This window comes from Nicotiana tomentosiformis, chromosome 11 (assembly GCF_000390325.3).
Source record: "Nicotiana tomentosiformis chromosome 11, ASM39032v3, whole genome shotgun sequence".
In the NCBI taxonomy this organism is placed as follows: Eukaryota; Viridiplantae; Streptophyta; class Magnoliopsida; order Solanales; family Solanaceae; genus Nicotiana; species Nicotiana tomentosiformis.
The window spans coordinates 12,097,274-12,103,273 of record NC_090822.1 but is presented as its reverse complement, the minus strand read 5'-3'; the positions used below and the strand labels follow the sequence as shown (position 1 = coordinate 12,103,273).

The window sequence follows — 6,000 nt, the reverse complement described above, 5'->3', positions numbered from 1 at the left end:
TACAAAACAATTAATTAAAATACTCAGTAAATGAAATAGGCCTAATAAAGCTCAAGTAGCCGTTTGGTTTTCCTAAGGAATGCTCAAATGATTGCAAAAACGGATTATTAAGCTAGAAAATGGAAAGACACCGCTTAATTATTGAATTTGAAAAGGTTCTTCACAGCCTTGAAGTTAGATCTATATATATCTACAACTATATCCTTCAGCTTGCTTTGATATGTGTAAGTAAATTTCATGCCTTTTTGTTTTCAACTAAATGCTAATTATATATAGATTTGTTTTTGTTCCACTAAAAACAGTGGTAATCTCATGTTTTCTTATAGGTGCAAGATATGAATATATTTGTGCGGACGTCTTCTTAATTTAGTAGTTCACAACTCATGTGATTCAATTGTGCCACCATGGCATCTTTTATATACTTGATCAAATGCCGAGGCATTATTTGCAAGTGCAGTATAAGAAACTATCATGTCGAAACTATAGGTCCCTGGTAATTGTATTACCTTTTTTAAGAAAGAAAAAAAGAACACAATCAGCTCCTATAGTGATAGAGAGGTTAAATTTAGTTCATGTACTTATATCTTATACCATCTTGTGATCTTATAGCATAGAAATGAGTTGATCCTTTCATATTTTTCGCATACTAGAGGTTTAGTTTTATTTTATGAAAAGAACATTGTTATTATTTCATAAAACAACTTGCCTCTAAGGAATAACTTATAGGTAATATTTTCTCATTGTGATAATGCTGGTCAAGAACCAATCTTAAATTATGAATATGAGATTGTGATAAGATACAAATTATATACAGATATATTATTTGACCCTTGTTAAATTTTTATATGTTGTCGAGAAATTATATACATTTAATAGGGCCTTTAAATAAGGAAGAAAAAAATAACCAAGACTATTAAATAGCAAAATGAGAAGAGAAAACATACTGTGCTTGAAGATTGATGAGTAGCAATACTCTTGAGACCTGCAACAGATGTTAAACTTGTAACTGTTTGAATCTGCTTGGCCACTTAAAATAAATACTAAAAGTTATAACCGTTTGATTAGCAACGTTTCAGCAAAAGTAATAAATGATAATAATCAGTCATTTCTCCTAACTCAGGTTTGATGAAGATGTTTGGTGTTTGTGGTTAAGTAATGAGGTAAACAATTAAAGTTAGCTGGTAAAAAAGAGGAGAAAAATTCAAAAGGAGGAAAAAAAAAATCATTCTTAGCTTTTGAGTGATGCCAAGTCATCCTCTCAAAATGTTTTTAACTTAAATTCTAATCTATTTGGATTTAAAGATTATAAAAGATTTAAATACATTTCAATACTCGAGCATTAAAAATATTATTTTATAAATCCAATAAAAAAAATTATAACTGCGCGAAGTGCGGATCAATTCACTGGTATATGCTAATTCCGGAACCTTCTATTTTTCCTCTCCAAGTCAGGCCCAAAATCAGTGTGGACCCCTCTCCCCCGAGAAATGCCGTGTCTTTTCTTGCGTGTGTGTCACGACCCAATTTCACCTATAGGTCGTGATGGCGTCGGACACAGCTGTCAGACAAGCCAACAATAAATACTAAATAAATTCTCATTTTAATATTTTTGAAGTCATAGTTGTTCCCCTCAACTAAATAGCAGAAGATGACATTTACCAAATACGTACTAATATCTTTAAAAATTTTCAATACAATGCAACCCATAATCATCCCAAAACCCGGTGTCACAAGTGCATGAGCATTTACTAGGGAATTAAAATAAAATACAGCATCTGTGTAGAATACAAATTAGACAGAAAAATATAATAACTCTGAAGGAGACTCTATTAGCTGTGGATCGTAATATAGAATGCAGCTCACCTATGTCCCCATAATTATTAACCATACCTCTATGCCCACAAGGCCGCTATACATATATATACCTGTACAATAAAATGTGCAGCAAGTGCAGTATGAGTACGAAAATAACGTGTACCCAGTAAGTATCAAGCCTAATCTCGAAGAGGTAGAGACGAGATGGCCGACTATGACACTCACTATGAGTCAATAATATTAAATAATCATGAAAATAGAAATATTTATATCAACGTGATTCACAGAGTTAACAATAATTTTATTGTACCAGCAGAGGTAATTAAATTCCTTCAATTCCAATAATTCTCAATATATTAATTAAATTCCTTCAATTCAAATAATTTTTAATTTATTAATTAAATCCTTCAATTTCAATAAAAATTTCAATTTATCAAATAGCTTTACAAGCTGCAATTCAATTACAATAAATTTCCAAAGAAAGAAGGACATTTTCTTATGTACCTCCGGAAGGAGAGTATATTCATTATAAGATAAATTTGGGAGGATGAACAATTTCTTTAAACAGTTAATTAATTTAAATAGAAAATTAAGCATATGAAATTTTTATCTTTATTATATTTTCTAACAATTCACAATTTATATATCAAATAATAATATTAAATAAAGAATATAATTTACACAAGTAATTCATGCTTTGTGTCCTAAACTACCCAGACTTTAGCATTAATAGTAGCTACGCACGAACTCTCGTCACCTCATGCGTACGTAGCCCCCACAATTAACAACATTATTAATTTAATCACCTATGGGGTAATTTTCCCCTCACAAGATTAGACAAGAGACTTACCTCGCTCCGAAGTTCCATAGCCGGCTCCCAAGCCTTTCAAATAACTCGACTGATGCCCAACGCTCCAAAACTCGCTTTCGCTTTATTAACATTCACAAGCTTTTAATCCTCCTCTGATATCGTAACATTGAGTAAAATACTCATACGCCACCAACAAATTGATATCTACAATTACAATCCCAATTACAATCAAAATATGACTCAAAAATATTTATCAATATCCATTTATGGCTCTCAAGTTGGCTACAAGCCTCCAGCTAAAATCGTCTAATAGTTTCACTTACTAGCATATTCAACTCCACTCTTATCATTCAATACCCATTTGAAGTCATCAATGATATTACATTAATTCTCCAACACCGCCAAATTACTATTCATCGTCTTCCTTAACCAACATTTTTAAAACATTCAATTCGGTGATTACTTAGTTGAATACTTTCAACTAAGCTAGAATATGATTCCATGGGTTCATTGCATCCTTTAATTTTATTTTCTAAGAACACTATTTATCTTTCCTTCATTTTCTCAAGAACACTATTCATGCCATGAACTAGAGTTTATGAAATCAATTATCCAACCATAACAACTTGAAACAACTATTAGAATTACTCTCACCGACTCATAAGAAATGAGCTTGAAGCATTAGTATTACCTTCTTGAAGCTTTTTCTTGAAATTCCAATGTTTGGAAAATTTGGTGTTCTTGAACAACTTGAAAGATTTCTAGAGATTTCAAAGATTGAAGGATATTAATACTAGTGTTAATAAGATGTTATTAACTTAAAATATCCAAACAAAACTCACCTTGTATTCTTAAGTAGTCCCCAAGGTCGAATCCACCATGAAAGAACCAATCCCTAGCTCAAGAAAATCCCCAAAAATGGCTGCTGCCCATGACTGCCTTATAAAGGCACAGGTGCTTCAGCGAGTTGTACCTTGCGTTGTGCAGGTGGTACCTCGTATTACAAGTTTTGCCCTGCTGGACACCATTTACTAAAACGTCCATAAGTCCTTGTAGAAATATCCAAATGACGAACGGTCAAAAGCGTTAGAAACTAGACTCAAAGATCTTTCATTTGATAAGTTGTCCACCATATAAATCCTTATATATATATATATATATATATATATATATATATATATAGGCATGCTCGTCCAAAGTTAGGTTTTTGTGTGTACTTATTTGGAACTTTAGTCTATCATGCAATTTCCAACTTGATTAAGACTTAGGGCTCTCCTTAGACCCTACATCACTTATAATATGACTCGTTCACTTATTAACATACGAACCTGTTGGAACCTTAAAATTCCGATTCCGGGGTCGTTTTCTCAAAGTGTTGACCGAAGTCAAATTTGCCCTTTTAAGGCTAACTTAAGGAACCAAGTGTTCCGATTTCAACCCAAACACTTCCAAATCCCGAACCAACTATCCCCGCAAGTCATAAATTATTAAAAACATATTCGGGGAGTTTTATTTAGGGGAACGGGGTTCTAAAAGTCGAAACGACCAGTTGGGTCGTTACATTCTCTCCCACTTAAATATACGTTCGTCCTCGAACGTGCTAAGGAGTGTTCCGGAGTTATCCAAAATTATTGTTTAATACCTCATGCACCTACTCGTGCTACCACACCAGTTGAGCACATTAACTCGAGCCAATCTGAAAATTCTCCCCTTTATTTTGGAAAATAAGCCTTAGAGCCCAATTCTAACATCCAGAATTCTCCACCATGCCTGTTTCCAACCTATGAATGTCGTATCTATCATTACACGATGCACCAATACAGGGTTGCATACCTTTGTTGAATTTAGACCATGCACTGCATCATTCACATGACTATAATAACATCCTCCAATAACAATAGCTAAAATTCCACGAATCTGATGTTCACAGCACACCTCATGATACATATAAGTCATGTTCCAACTCTTGAAATGCTTCCACGATGGAAGAAATGTGTAGAAATTCATAACCAACTGCCGAGTCAACAATTATTGAGTTTCTCCTTCTGACAAGAATCATTACCTCATTATAACCAAATAATGGTATTTGCTCTTTATTACACTTCATATAATCCGATCGCACTAATCCCGAATCCAATAATCTCGTCTCACCAAGTATAAGCTGCTCAGGCAATAAACCACCTCAGACACGATCAAAAAGCCTCATATGACGCCACAATGAGCTAATAAGCTACGGACTTGATTGCGATACATAAGAAACACGAACTCTGGAAAGGATTTCTCGACCCACGTGACTAATTAGACAACTGAAAAGGTGTCATGAACCTTCCTCAGAAAATGGGACACAAAACACACAAAATAGAATATAGGGGACTGTACTCAACATCACACTGTTGCGGCATGCAACCCGATCCAAACAACATACCCGTGGCGGCGTGCCACCCAATCCGCACATAAAGAATCTATAAGGAAATACTTACCGAGCTAGAATGCTCATTACTACAAAATATCCGAATATCGGACACAAGTACGCTAAGTGCATAATACCATCCCTGGAAGGACCGACATCGCCATACGCTACAAAACTCAAGCACAACTAAGGTGCGACATATAATCTGAATCCCGAGAGCCATCCTGCTCACATAACACCATCGCTCTGTGGAACCTCAACACATAAGAAATTTATCAAGTCATTTCGTAACTCACACGGCACAATATAGTATTACATGAAATAACCGACGATGAAACGACATCCAACGTCCGAATACTCCTCCATAGGGAGCTTTTATGCTGAAATGAACACATCCGGCCTGATATAGAGCCCGTATTCATATTTAATTCCATCCACAGACCTTAAGCCGATTCTGAGGTCTAGGCTAATAACCTTTCAAGGATCCATAATAACCCTTTTTCCCATAACACACAAGAATAGCCGTCATAATCGGAACAAACTTTCACAGTCCACAACCAAATGAACCAAGCGCCCTCCAGGCATAAATTCTCGAATCAACGATATTACCACAATCTTCATACTTGGTTTCAATATTCACTCAATTAAGTGACTACACGTTACTCTTACACAATATTTCCGTGAGACATGCTCCCACGACCTTCCACACCAGGTACCAAGTCTGCACATTCATGCTACCGGTTAGACAAAATACTGTAAAGCATATCAAGAATCCACAAATCAATACACAAGGTCCCTTATACCTGACATCGACCTTAGATGATGCCAAAAACAATACCATCTTACTTTAAACATCTAAATCCCTTTCTTGCTCATCCGAGCTCATAACATCCTTGTCAACACCGAACTCTTAAATCCTCAACTTTCGAATCCCATGCTACTTAGTGCAATTAATCACGCCAAT

General features: G+C 35.0%; 1 long non-coding RNA gene across 1 annotated transcript; it reads right to left on the bottom strand.

Annotated features, from left to right (window-relative positions):
- Nucleotides 1-746: 746 nt before the first annotated feature.
- Nucleotides 747-3,636, bottom strand: LOC117274224 (uncharacterized). Its single transcript, XR_011412175.1, has 5 exons — nucleotides 3,469-3,636; nucleotides 3,318-3,387; nucleotides 2,666-2,830; nucleotides 1,864-1,925; nucleotides 747-982 (listed from the first exon to the last, which is right to left on the bottom strand). It is a non-coding gene; the product is annotated as an uncharacterized lncRNA (long non-coding RNA).
- Nucleotides 3,637-6,000: the final 2,364 nt, after the last annotated feature.